We start from the raw sequence: 15928 nt of genomic DNA, 5'->3' as shown, positions 1-15928 counted from the left end.
TTACTATCGAAGCTATCATACTTCACTAAACTATTAGTAAAGTGAAGATGATTTCTTTCCAGTATCCACTTTCTGCCATTTCTGTGTATGACCCGGACTGTTAAATGACTATGCCTCTGCCAAACATATTTCTGCCTTCAACGTGAATTGACCTCGGCCTGTTAAATGACCATGCTTTTTGCCTGCCTCCTGAACTGATCATTTGCCCTGCCACTGTACAGCACAGGGGTCTCACATGTGAGGGGCTCCAGAAAAAGTTTTCCGAGTGGAGAAAACCTTTTTCTCCAGGTTTTTCGTTTTCTCGGATTAGGGTCTGGAGACTCGGAGGCTTCGTAGAGATTTGGGTGGGAAGAAGCCTCTACCCCTGTCCTCGGGTCTTACCTGACCAAGGCCCAATGTACAAAGTGCCGCCTGCTGCCATCTGAACTGGCCCTGCCTTTGCCTGCCACCTAAACTGGCCATGCCTGTGCCTGCCACCTGAACTGGACATGCCTATGCCTGAACTGCCTGCTAAACCTTGGACTGTACTGAACCATGTTCATAATTTTCCATATCTGTCGGCTGCCTGGACAATTCCTGGACATTTCCTTTGGCTGTCTAGAAAATGCTTTGACTGCTCTGGAACGGTGTCCCTGTCTGCTAAAACCACAGGTGAGCCTTTTTTTTACCCTTTGCTCAGCAGAATGTATTTTGGTGTGTAATTCTTGGTGTGTACATGCTATATGTTAGAAGCCTGAAGGTGGTACTTGTATGTTGGGCTTCTGTATGCGGCCAGGCTGTGGAAAAGTCTGACACATGGGGTATCGCCATACTCAGGACGAGTAGCAGAATGTATTTTGGGGTGTCATTTTGGCTATGTACATGTTATGTGTTAGAAAGATCTTCTAAATTGAAAACTTTGTGAAAAAAAAAAATAGGTTTTTATTTTCTTTCCACATTTTCCAAAAACTTGTGGAAAGAAATTATGTGTTCAAAAGACTCATTATGCCTCACAGAATATACATTGGGTTGTTTTCTTTCCAAAATGGGGTCACTTTGTGGGTAATTCCATTGTCCTGGTGCTCCAGGGCCTTCAAAAATGTAATAGGTACTCAGGAAATGAAATGTGTAATTTATGCCTTTAGAACGCCTGATGGTGCTATATGGATGTTGGGCCTCTGTATGTTGCTAGGCTGTGGAAAAGTCTGACACATGGGGTATCGCCATACTCAGGACGAGTAGCAGAATGTATTTTGGGGTGTCATTTTGGCTATGTACATGTTATGTGTTAGAAAGATCTTCTAAATTGACAACTTTGTGAAAAAAAAATAGGTTTTTATTTTCTTTCCACATTTTCCAAAAAATTGTGGAAAGAAATTACATGTTCAAAAGACTCATTATGCCTCATAGAATATACATTAGGTTGTTTTCTTTCCAAAATGGGGTCACTTTGTGGGTAATTCCATTGTCCTGGTGCTCCAGGGCCTTCAAAAATGTAATAGGTACTCAGGAAATGAAATGTGTAATTTATGCCTTTAGAACGCCTGATGGTGCTATATGGATGTTGGGCCTCTGTATGTTGCTAGGCTGTGGAAAAGTCTGACACATGGGGTATCGCCATACTCAGGACGAGTAGCAGAATGTATTTTGGGGTGTCATTTTGGCTATGTACATGTTATGTGTTAGAAAGATCTTCTAAATTGACAACTTTGTGAAAAAAAAATAGGTTTTTATTTTCTTTCCACGTTTTCCAAAAACTTGTGGAAAGAAATTATATGTTCAAAAGACTCATTATGCCTCACAGAATATACATTGGGTTGTTTTCTTTCCAAAATGGGGTCACTTTGTGGGTAATTCCATTGTCCTGGTGCTCCAGGGCCTTCAAAAATGTAATAGGTACTCAGGAAATGAAATGTGTTTCATGTGTTGAAATGTGTTAATTTATGCCTTTAGAACGCCTGATGGTGCTACATGGATGTTGGGCCTCTGTATGTGGCCAGGCTGTGGAAAAGTCTGACACATGGGGTATCTCCATACTCAGGACGAATAGCAGAATGTATTTTGGGGTGTAATTGCAATTATGCCTGCACCATGTGTGAGAAATAACTTGTAAATATGATAATTTCGTGAAAAAAAAAATATATATATATATTTCTTAATTTTCCAAAGCATTGTGGGGAAAAAATTGCAACTTCAAAAAATTCACTACGCCTCTTACCAATTACCGCAGACTGTCTTCTTTCCAAAAAGGGGTCATTTGGGGAGTTATTGTACTGTCCTGCCATTTTAGGGCCTCAAGAACTGAGATAGGCCATCAGTGCATTAGGATTGATACATTTTCAATTATGCATAGCATGGCTTGTAGGCTCTAGAACTTTCACACAAACCAATGATCATACACTTATCAGGATTTTTTTTACCAAAGACATGTAGTAGAATACATTTTGGCCTAAATTTTCGCCAAAATTAGATTTTTTTGGTTTCTTTTAAAAGAGAAAGTAGAAAATTTTGGTTTTTTTTCAAAAAATTCGCTCTTTTTTCACTTATATTACAAAAAATAATAAATGAAGTGGTGAATAAATACCACCAAAAGAAAGCTCTATTTGTGTGAACAAAATGATAAAAAATTCATTTGGTTACAGTGTAGCATGACTGAGTATTTGTCATTCAAAGTAAGAGAGCACTGAAAGCTGAAAATTGGTCTGGGAAGGAAGGGGGTTTAAGTGTCCTGTATTGAGGTGGTTAACAGCTAATGACTCATCAATTGTTTTTTTTTTTTTTTTTTCGTTTTTACATTTTTTTATTGAATGATAAGAAATAGACAAAGAAAAATTCTCCCTCACAGGGGAGTCAAAAGAATATATAGTAGCATACATAGTAACAACAGTTATCCAGAGGGATTAATGGAAACAAACAACATTTGGACAGATCTACTGCGATTTTAGAGGATATCACTGAGGGAATTATGATCGTTATAGAGACTTAATGCACAAAGAAAGTTAAGTTAATAAATCGCCAGACGCCCCCTGTTCATACGGGGTAACAGCTAGGGGAAACAAATCTTGGGAGGAGATTGAATGTAAGAAGTGAGCTATTTGGTGGAAGTGAAATTTTTGAGATGCAGTGGCTTAGTTTAAGGGGGCCCTTGAAAAAAAAGTTGAAAAAATGCCCTAATCGATATAGACCTTTATATATAGACCTTTATCAAGCCACCACTGAAAAGCCTTGATATCCATCCCTGGCGGGAATAGGGGGTTATTGAAAATGTGGGCTGGGGATACCAACTGCATGTAATGGTGTTTAATTTATGTAGTGAGTCGCATAGTGCTAATGAGTGAGAAAGGGTAGGGGACATGATCGGGGGCCTAGATTTAGGGGGGCGCCAGATGAGTAAGTCAATAGTAAACTTGGGGATAGCCTGTCTTTCCATCCCTACCCAGTCAGGTTTAGGCCCTCTAGAGTAAATAGCTTATAAATAGTAATAATAGTTATAATAGTAAATAGTAATTGGCTTAGTTGTGCTGCCTGATAGTACCATCGGAGATTGGGCAGTCCTAAACCTCCCTTCCATCTGAGTCTGAAGAGGGTCTTTTTAGGAAGTCTGTGGTTTGATTTGCCCCAAGTAAATCAGATTATCGATGACTGTAGGTTATGGATATGGAGTTTGGGGACCGGTATAGGGAGGGAGCGAAAGAAGTATAGTAACTTTGGGAGGAGGGTCATTTTAATGGCATTGACAATTCCTAGCCAGGACAATTTGTGTAGCAACCATTGATCAAGATCATTCTTAAGTTTCTTGAACATAAGTGGGTAATTGTGTCTATATAGTTGGTCAATATTGGAGGTCAGGTGGATGCCTAGGGAAAGGATGGAGGTAGTACTCCAAGTGAAGGGGAAGTGGTTCCGTAATCTGTCAATCAGGGATGGGGCAGAGGAAACATTGAGGGCGACCAATTTAGACATATTAACTTGCAATCCTGAGACCTGTCCAAATTTGTGAAGGAGTTGTAAGATATTAAGGGTAGAGATGAGAGGGGAGGTGATAAAGAGGAGGATGTCATCCGCAAAGAGAGCGTATTTGTGGATGGAGTGGCCACATTTGACTTTGTGGATGTCTGGGTGATTTCTAATGGCAATAGCTAACACTTCAATACCTATGGCAAAAAGTAGGGGGGGTAGTGGGAAACCCTTTCTCGTTCCTTTGGTGATGGGAAAAGTGTCTGAGAGGTATGACCTGTGCTCTGGGTTGGGAATAGAGGTCTTCGAGAAGGTTAATAAAGTGTACGCCAAAACCCCACCTTTCTAAAATGCTGAATAGGTTTGGCCATGTGACAGTGTTGAAGACCTTTTGGAGGTCAATGGATAAGAGAAAGCCTTCTTGCGATCCCAGCTTGACTTCAGTAGGGATATGATATCTACAGCCCTCCTTATCTGGTCCAGGCCCCACCTCCCCGGGATGAAGCCCACTTGGTCTTTATGAACATAGGACCCTATGAAGGATCCTAATCTGTTGGAAAGGATTTTCATCATTATTTTTAGATCATTGTTAATTAATGAAATGGGTCTATAGTTGCTCACTTGGCTCTGGTCCTTTCCAGGTTTGGGCAGAGATGTATGCTAAATTTGCTGCTGAGTCTAAGGGTGAATCTTTGTCCAGGGAATTGAAAAAACAGACCAGATAAGGAGACAGTACATCAATAAAGGTCTTAAAGTACTGTGTCAAGAATCCATCAGGGCCAGGGGCTGAGCCTCTTTTTAGCTCTTTTATTACCTCTCTAACTTCTTCTTCAGAAATGGGGGCTTCCATAATCGAACAATGTGAGTCAGAGATTTTGGGGAGAGGGATGTTGTCTAGGAAAGAGTTGAATGTCTGTGTGCTGCCGGGATTAGAACCTGAGTATAGGTTTGAGTAGAACGCATGGAATTCTTCTAGGATTTATTTGGGGTTTTGAGTCAGGGTACCCGCTAGTGATTTAAATTTGGGCAAGGTGTGAGCTCTGTGTTTAGGTGAGAGCTTTGTTGTGAGATGGGGGCCAAATTTGTCTGAGTGAATTTTCTAAGTTGATTATGTCTATTTGTTTTTCACGTTTAAGGCGTGAAGCTAGCTGAATAAGTTTACCCCTCACTACTGCTTTATGGGCTCCCCAAAATGAGCTTGGCGATATGTCCGGGGTATCGGTAAAACAGAAGTGTTCCTTTAGATCTCTTTCAAGCATAGTGGAGTGTACAGGATTGGTGAGGAGAGTCTCGTTAAGGCACCACTGTGGGGGACTCGCTTGGTTTACAAAACCAGTGATTTTAAGGGAAACTAGGGAGTGATCCGACCAGGGGACTTCACTTATAGAGGCCTGAGATGCTAAGTGGATATCTGAAGTGTGTAGGAAAATATGATCTATGCAAGCATAAGTCCTGTGAGGTGCAGGAAAATTTGTGTAATCCTTAACAGTAGGATGTAATTCCCTCCAAGTGTCTATCATGCCTAGCGAGTGGTAGAGCCGGGCTATACGGAGGCTCTGTTTGGGGGGTTGTTTGAGTTGGGTTCTGCCTTGTGTCGATTTATCTAGTAGGTCATCAAAGGCAACATTTCAATCGCCTCCCATGATCACGTGCCTTCTAGATGGGGAGAGAAGAAGGTTAGCATGGAGGAGAAAAAGGAAGCTTGGCCTTTGTTTGGGGCATAGTAAGAGATGAGAGAGAATAGTGCCCCATTTATATTTCCCTTGTCTAGAATGTATCCTCCTTCACTGTCCTTGATAGTTTGGGATAGAGTAAATGGAGTGTGTTTGGATATGAGGATGGCAACCCCTCTCTTTTTGTCATCTGCATTGGCTAGAATGAAGGTAGGGTAGTTTTGGTGCAGAAAGGTAGGGTTAAAGCTCTTCGGGAAGTGAGTCTTCTGGATTAGAATGATGTCTAGACTCCTAGAGTGGTAGTTATGGAAGGCCTTACATCTTTTCAGCGAGGAATTCAGGCCTTGTGTGTTATGAGATGCTATCTTGAGGGCCGTCTGTTTGGGGGTATTGTCAGCCATGGACACAAGGTGGTGAGAGTGAATGAGTGCAAGTATTTCTTTCCCGAACCGACTGGGGAGGTTGGAGCGAGCTTAGGATCCGAATAGACCTAATTCGGTAAGCTCTCCTTGAAGGTACCGGGAGGGGGGAAGAAATAAGAACAGAGGAATTGAAGAAAGGCCAGAAAGGAAAAAAGAAAGAGGAAAAGAATGAAAGAAGGTAAGTCCAGTATATGAATTATCCTGGACTCTCTATCAGCAGGGTTGGGTGGTCAAGACCTGCTCCAAAGCCCTATAGTTTGTAGGGTTTGGTTAAAGGGCAACCCTAAATGGGGTTGCATTCCTGGTGTCACCAAGGGAGAAAACCCCTCAAGGTCACAGCAGGTGGAGTGCCAAACGGTCCCGCTCTAGCCACAGGGCACCATGAGAATCAAAAACAAGGGAGGACCTCAGGAAGAAATACAAAAATGTCATTCCGGAGGTGCACTCGTACTGTTCACTTAAACATACATCTCCTGAAATGAGACTAAGAAACTAACATTTAAATCAGCTTTAAGGCCACAGTAACAGGGAGGGTAGGGAGGGAAAGGGGAAGGGAAAAGGAGGGGGAGGGCTGGGGGAGTAAGATGGGGGGGGGAATGGATAGGGTTTGGTGAGGTAAGGGTAGAATATTTGTGGGATGCAAACTGTACCAGTCTTTTTGGTCTTAGACCATGTCATAAATGCATTACTGCAGTTTTTGTGGAATGGTGAGTAGAATAGGAGAGTGGACCGTAGGATAAAATGAAAAAGGGAAGAGTTAGGGGTGGGGGGGGGGGAGAAAATAAGGGTAAAGCTGCATAGGGAGGTTAGTTCAGCAAGTCCCAAAAAGGACCAAGTGGGTGTAGGAGTAGCCTCTACACAATCAGGGATTCCAGCTAAGATGGATGGTTGGAATCAGACCCTCAAGGGCTGGACGGCCCTAGCGTTCATCTTGGGAGAATAGAATCACGTTGTCTCTTCTATTGTTGTTTTACCCACTGCGGAGTAAGGGGGCTGTTCAGTGGAGGCCTCTTGGAAGAGCTTGGACGGATCTCCATCTAGTGAGGAGGTACAGTAGTTCCTGTGAAATGAACCCGAGTTGGGGAAGTAAGCGTTCACCATTTTGAAAGTTTGTGAAGCTGTAGGATTTTTCCTTGTACTGGAATTGCAGGTGGAAGGGGAAGGACCATCTGTATTTTATCATATTCTGGGTGAGTATGTCAAGTAGAGGTTTGAGGGATCTCCTTTTCTGAATCGTGGCAGGGGAGATATCTGCAAAAATTGGGATTTTATTGCCATGTAAAGATATATTGTCCCGATTGTGAGATCTCTTCATGATTTCCTCCTTTACCCCGTAGAAAAGTGGTTTGACCACAATGTCCCGAGGGAGATCATCTTGCGGGGGGGTTGCAGCACTCTGTGGGCCCTGTCCAATTCAAGCCTGTGGTCTGGGATATCTGGGATGATCTACTTAATTAATGATTTGAGGGTGTCATGAATGTCATTGTTAGATTCGGGTATTCCTCTGATACGAACGTTACAACGTCTGCTCCTATTCTCTGAATCGTCTATTTTGGAAAGAGCAGTTTCAAGTTGTTCTTGCACTGTCTGGATGCATGTGGTGTTCTGGTTCGTGCGTGCCGCAGAATCATCTACAGTCTGTTCAATTGTATCCATTCTGGCCCCCAGACTCTGTAGGTCTGCTTTAATTGAGGATGTAATCTGCATTGTATTTTGTGCTAGTCCAGCAGCAAACATGTCAGAGAAGCTGCTTAATAGCTGAGCCATTTCTGGGGGGTAATTGAGAGGTATGGGAGAGGCCTGTGGTGAGACAGCCAGGCTGATTGGAGTGTTAATCAGAGGAGAGTATGAACTGCCATTCTGCATTCTGCCCAGGAGTGACTCAGTTGAGACTGGGGATGTAAATAGGCCCTGGATGTTACTCACAGATGTGGAAGCAGGCATAGAAGGAGGCGGCAGGTCTGCTATGCTGGCCTGGGTCTCTGTGTCTCTGCATGGATGAGCTGTGGCCGCCATCTTGGGAGGCTCAGGGGTAGCCAGGCTGAAGTTAAGCTGACGGTTTACGTCATTCTTTGGGTGGGCCCCCGACATACAGGTGGGTGCCCAGCACTGTCCAGAGGTCAGTGGGGGTCTCACCAAGGGGTTCTGCTGGATTTGGCTGGTTTTGGATGGACTGGAGTGGAACGGAGCTCCTGGCTAGCATGGCGATCTGGAAGTCCCGTGCATGCGCACTTCTGACTCATAGATTGTTAAGGACACAGCAGCCAGCTTCCTCCCAACCCCACTATTTAACAACCAGTGTACCCTGTGCCCTGATTGGGCAAGGCAGAATGCACTGTGCAGCACTCAGTGCATTTCAGAGTGTTCATCTGGGCAAACACCCTGCAAATTCGGGTGTTTGGCGAATGGCTGAAAGGGCAAATGTTCGAAACAATCACCTGTCCCTATTCCTTTACAATGATAGAACATCTTTTTTCCCCCCTTCTTTACACAGCATCTAGCAACCATGTTATCCAAAATACTACTAAGACAAAATAAGCTAGGCATACAGTAAGTATTTCTCAATACAATATAGCAAAATCCTGTTTGTTAATTTGTAGGTAATCAATGTTTTCAGGTGGAAAAAAAGTGTTATAGGACATTTTAGGTGGCATTAGATCTGAATTAATACAAACATTTTTGTCCAGATGCTGCCTATGATTGCTGGATTGCTTGTGTAAGACTGAGGCATATATACTGTAACTGTTATTTGATGGAGCTGAAACTTTAAGGCGTGAGCAGCTACAGTATATTCAAAGTTTCAAATGTTGTAATAGAGTAGAATACAATTGATGTGGAATTCTTTGTAATGAACCTATGAATTTAAAAAAATAACCTTTAGCAAGACTTCTACTTCTTTAAGAGATAAGAACAACAGAATTGCAGGACTGTTTTGTTAAACCAGACCCAAACAAATGTGATGTTACAAAAGAATACTGGATATTTAAGAAATAACAGAATAGTCAGTCTGAGCTGAATGTCTTCTCATACTTTGTACTTTGCCACCTCTCTGCAGGGGATTGGGGTGATACCATTAAAAAGAAGTTGAAGGTAAGTATACTATATGAATGGTGTTTAAAATACATTTATTAATTTTTGAATGACCACATAAGTGGACTGGTTTTCTTACATTTACTTGGGATTTCTATTTTGCATTGATGAACCTTGTGCTTCTGAAACATTACTGTATACAATTATTTTTTTGTAATCCTTTACATACAGTGATATAGAAAATCTATACAAAGAAACTACATGTCTCATCCCATCTTCCTAGTAGCATTGGATGTAAGCTTCACAAGCTTTCCTGGATCAAAAGTATCTTACACGTAAGTCACAGCTCGAACTTTCATTTTGCTCTCTCTTCAGTGCAATCCAGAAGGGCTTAGTGCACAGAGACATTCTGCCAGGCAGCATGCTGCAAACTGGGCTTAAAGCAAAAAGATCAAAAAGTGAATCAAACATGCAAACAAACACCGTATTGTTTTATATGAACTTGACAACAAAATAGAATTGAGGGAAAGGGAAGAGGATCTTATTAAATATCAATTGCTTAATGCACTCATACAAGAGCTCTAAAAATAATTAACCAAAATCAAGCAGCTTTCCAAAGGCCGTTTCAGAAAAATGCACTATTGTAATACTCAGATTTGGTTTGCGTGATTTTCCCCAAACTCTGTTCTGACAAATTACCAGACAATTAGGCTATAGATTGTTAAACAATAGACATGAAGATCTAGACACTGCCCTGGGGGACCAGTGCCAATAAAAACATTTTTTTTTAAAATATCATTATCTGGGGAGTAGCTTTCTAAGTAATGCTTAATGTGAAACATTACAAATGCAAGGTTTCTTTAAAAACGTGCTTAGGTGATGCCCTAAAACTGCCTTTGAAGTGCTACACATGTAGGTGGTGCTAAGTAATGTTTACAAAGAAAAAAAAATATTTGCCACTAAATCATATTACCATTTTCGATTGAATTTCTGTTGCAAAAAAAAAAAAATGGAATGGGACCCCCTTTCCAATCAAACAATGGGCATGAGAAGGGCATGAGAATGAGTTCATGTATCAATCTATAAAAAAATCCTTTAACCGCCTCTGTACACATTTACCCCCTACCTGCCCAGGCCATTTTTAAGTTTTCAGCACTGACACACTTTGAGTGACTATTACTCAGTCATGCAACACTGTACCCAAATGAACATTTTATAATAGAACGTTTTTTTTTTCTTTTAATCACCACTGGGTTTTTTTATGTTTTGCTATATAAATGAAAAAATACCAAACATTTTGAAAAAAAATAAAAAAATCTTAGTTTACAAAGGTTTTATTTAAATATTTAGTCATGAACAAAATATTTAGGCACAGGAAGATTCCCCCCAAGAGACAAGGTATGAATAAACAAGTATGGATCTCTCAATAAAACTTTGAAAAAGATTGAAAAAATTGAACAAAAGGAAAAATAAAATATAAGTAAAAATAAAAAATAAATAAAGAAACAATATTGCATCTGTGAGATAGAATATTTAACAACTTGTGGAGTATTTCTTGGTCAAGTACATCTATAGGAAGGAGTTGTTGGCGCTAGATGTATCTCAATAAAATAGATCTAATATAACAATCCATTTCAAATGATAAAAAAGGAAGAAACTCATAAACACAGTATATAATTAGTAAGCTGACCAATATTCCCATTTATGGTCAAATATATGCAATAATACATGGAGTCCATGAGAGTATGATGCACCCTCTCCATCAATCTGATAGACTCCATACGGAGAAGCACTCGTGACCATGGTACTAAGGGGGACCGCCAATTAATGGCTATTTCCCACTGGATGGCACTTAAAAGTGTTTGTGCCAGCTTTTGAGAGGGTCGGACCTCTGAGAGTTCAGCAAATAGGATGCATATCTGGCATGTCAGTGTTATAAGTACCCCTGTTATTTGAAACACCTTCACGGTGGTTTGTTGCCATAAAGACCGTAGAGCTGTGCAGCTCCAGAATGTGTGACGGAGAGTGCCCCATCCCCACATCGCCTAAAGGCGATTCAGTTCGCATTGTGCGCTATACAAGTATTTCATTCATTCATTCATTCATACATCCTGTTAGGCATGTGTCAGGTACTAAAGGATAAATTCCATGCAACCTAGCTGGGGAGTAGTAACAACAGGTATGAAGCTTGACTACAGTCTCATTGATAGCAATAGAGCATGTGCATTTATGCATGTTGGAGATCATGTCATGCCAATCATCTGCAGAAATTTCCTGGCGGATTTCTATTTCCCACGCCAGCATACCTGTTGACTAAAGCCCCATACACACTATTAGATTTTTTGCAGATTTTTGTCAGATTTACCAAAACTATATACTATGAGGCCAAACATTAAGAGTTTCAATTTGTATGCAATCAGGCAGACCCTTGCACTACATGCAGTGGCGTAACTAGAACCTTCAGGGCCCCGATGCAGGAAACCTTGGAGGCCCCCCCCCCAACCTCCGGACAGGGCTCTTTTCTCCGAGCCCAATGGTGGAACACCAGGGCCCGGTCCCAAGTGGGCGGCCGCATATAAAGGAACCGATTTAAAAAACATCAATTACAGCCACTGTGCCCATCAAACACCACCACTGTACCATCAAACTCCAACACTGTACCATCAAATGTCACCGCTGTGCCCATCAAACTCTGCTGCTGTGCCCATCAAACTCTGCCACTGTGCCCATCAAATGCTGCCACTCTGCCCATCAAATGCTGCCACTGTGAATCCCCACCACCCGCTCGCTGTCTGCCCGCCACTTACCCTGTCTTCCATGCATATCCTGCCATCCTCATCTCCTGTCCTCTCCTTCTGATAGGCGTCCAATAGCTGCGCCTATCGCTTCAGCCAATCAGGTGATGGGTAACAGACCCGCACACCTGATTGGTGGAGAGGCGGTTCAGTGTTAGGAAAGTGAATATTAATTCACTTTTCCAACACACCTGGGTAGACTGTGAGCGTCAAGCATGGCGCTCGCAGTTCACCTATTTTGAAGCCTATTAGAGCCCATGGCTCTAATCAGGTGCTGCAAAAACACCCCCCGCCGCTGTAATTCAGGTGCCCGGCACCCCAAAAGGGACCAGACACCTAAATATGGGGGTGGCAGCGGTAGCCATGGATAGATTCATGCTATGCTATGCATGAATCTATCCATTGGTCATAGAGGGGGTGGCTGGAGAGAGGGGGCGGCACCTGTGCACCCTTTTGGATGCACCTACACTGATAAACGCATGCACATACATACATATGCATACATACACACTCACATACATGCGCACAAACACACATACATACACATACATATATGAACACACACACACACACACATACAAGCATGCTCACACACACACACACACACACACACACACACACACACACACATGCGCACACACACACACATGCATGCTCACACACACACACACACATGCATGCTCACACACACACACACACACACACACACACACACACACACACACACATACATGCATGATCACACACATGCACATACATACATGCTCACACACACACACACACACATGCATGCTCACACACACACACACACACATGCATGCTCACACACACATATACAAGCATGCTCACACACACACACACACACACACAAGCATGCTCACAGACACACACGCATGCTCACACACACACACACACACACACACACACACACACACACAATCATGCTCACACACACATGCATGCTCACACACACACATGCATGCTCACACACACACACACATATACAAGCATGCTCACACACACACACACACACACACAAGCATGCTCACAGACACACACGCATGCTCACACACACACACACACACACACACACACACACACACACAATCATGCTCACACACACATGCATGCTCACACACACACATGCAAGCATGCTCGCACACACACATACAAGCATGCTCACACACGACACATGCACACATACAAGCATGCTCACACGCACACACACACATACAAGCATGCTCACATGCACACACACATACAAGCATGCTCACATGCACACATACAAGCATGCTCACACGCACACACACATACAAGCATGCTCACATGCACACACACATACAAACATGCTCACATGCACACATGCAAGCATGCTCACACACACACACATACAAGCATGCTCACACATACAAGCATGCTCACACACACACACACACACACACACACACACACACATACAAGCATGCTCACACACACATACATGCATGCTCACACACACATACATGCATGCTTACACACACACACACACATACAAGCATGCTCACACAAGCACATACAAGCATGCTCACACACACACACACACACACACACACACATGCATGCTCACACACACACAAGCATGCTCATACACAAACACACAAGCATGCTCACACACACACACATACAAGCATGCTTACACACACACATACAAGCATGCTCAAACACACACACACACACATACAAGCATGCTCACACACACATACATGCATGCTCACACACACATACAAGCAGGCTCACACACACATACATGCATGCTCATGCACACACACAAGCATGCTCACACACACACATAAGCATGCTCACACACACACAAGCATGCTCACACACACACACACACAAGCATGCTCAGGCACACACATACAAGCATGCTCAGACACACACAAGCATGCTCACACACACACATACAAGCATGCTCACACACACACATACAGTGGTGTGAAAAAGTGTTTGCCCCCTTCCTCATTTCCTGTTCCTTTGCATGTTTGTCACACTTAAGTGTTTCGGAACATCAAACCAATTTAAACAATAGTCAAGGACAACACAAGTAAACACAAAATGCAATTTGTAAATGAAGGTGTTTATTATTAAAGGTGAAAAAAAATCCAAACCATCATGGCCCTGGGTGAAAAAGTGATTGCCCCCCTTGTTAAAACATACTATAACTGTGGTTGTCCACACCTGAGTTCAATTTCTCTAGCCACACCCAGGCCTGATTATTGCCACACCTGTTCACAATCAAGGCATCACTTAAATAGGAGCTGCTTGACACAGTAAGGTCCACCAGAAGATCCTTAAAAGCTACACATCATGCCGAGACCCAAAGAAATTCAGGAACAATTGAGAAAGAAAGTAATTGAGATCTATCAGTCTGGAAAGGGTTATAAAGCCATTTCCAAAGCTTTGGGAATCCAGCGAACCACAGTGAGAGCCATTATCCACAAATGGCGAAGACATGGAACAGTGGTGAACCTTCCCAGGAGTGGCCGGCCGCCCAAAATTACCCCAAGAGCGCAGCGACGACTCATCCAAGAGGTCACAAAAGACCCCACAACAACGTCCAAGGAACTGCAGGCCTCACTTGCCTCAGTTAAGGTCAGCGTTCATGCCTCCACCATCAGGAAAAGACTGGGCAAAAATGGCCTGCATGGCAGAGTTCCAAGGAGAAAACCACTGCTGAGCAAAAAGAACATCAAAGCTCGTCTCAATTTCTCCACAACACATCTTGATGATCCCCAAGACTTTTGGGACAACATTCTGTGGACCGATGAGACAAAAGTGGAACTCTTTGGAAGGTGTGTGTCCAAGTATATCTGGCGTAGAAGGAACACTGCATTTCAGAAAAAGAACATTATACCAACAGTAAAATATGGTGGTGGTAGTGTGATGGTCTGGGGCTGTTTTGCTGCTTCAGGACCTGGAAGACTTGCCGTGATAAAAGGAACTATGAATTCTGCTGTCTACCAAGAGATCCTGAAGGAGAATGTCCGACCATCTGTTTGTGTACTCAAGCTGAAACGAACTTGGGTTCTGCAGCAGGACAATGATCCTAAACACACCAGCAAGTCCACCACCGAATGGCTGAAGAAAAACAAAATGAAGACTTTGGAGTGGCCTAGCCAAAGTCCTGACCTGAATCCTATTGAGATGTTGTGGTATGTCCTTAAAAAGGCCGTTCATGCTCGAAAACCCTCTAATGTAACTGAATTATGACAATTCTGCAAAGATGAGTGGGCCAAAATTCCTCCAGGACGCTGTAAAAGCCTCATTGCACGTTATCGCAAACGCTTGGTTGCAGTTGTTGCTGCTAAGGGTGGCCCAACCAGTTATTAGGTTTAGGGGGCAATCACTTTTTCACCCAGGGCCATGATGGTTTGGATTTTTTTTCACCTTTAATAATAAACACCTTCATTTACAAATTGCATTTTGTGTTTACTTGTGTTGTCCTTGACTATTGTTTAAATTGGTTTGATGTTCCGAAACACTTAAGTGTGACAAACATGCAAAGGAACAGGAAATGAGGAAGGGGGCAAACACTTTTTCACACCACTGTACAAGCATGCTCACACACACACACACACACACACACACACACACACACACACACACACACACACACACACACACACACACACACACACACACACACACACACACACACACACACACACACACACACACACACACACACACACACAAGCATGCTCACACACACACACATATAAACACATACAGTAGCTAGTCTTATTAAATGATATGGCTCAAGGGCATCCTGCAGCAAGGGGCCCGGTCGCCATGGCGATCTTGGTGACCCCTATAATTCCGCCACTGACTACATGGTTTTGGTAAATCTGAAGACAAAAATCTGCAGAAAATCTATTGGTGTGTATGGGGTCTTAGCCATAGTGTTACGTACCTAATTGGTGAGCCTGAATTGCAGAGGATGGCCTCTCTTACGCCTCTGACTGGAGTGCAGACAAGAAGCACAGGAGTGAGGAGTGGTATGAGTGCCTGGCAGGATCAACAGCAGAGGATC

This window comes from Lithobates pipiens, unplaced genomic scaffold (assembly GCF_037356315.1).
Source record: "Lithobates pipiens isolate NorthernLeopardFrog02 unplaced genomic scaffold, aLitPip1_a1.2 Scaffold_18, whole genome shotgun sequence".
Lineage (NCBI taxonomy): Eukaryota > Metazoa > Chordata > Amphibia > Anura > Ranidae > Lithobates > Lithobates pipiens.
Note: the sequence above shows the minus strand (reverse complement) of the source record.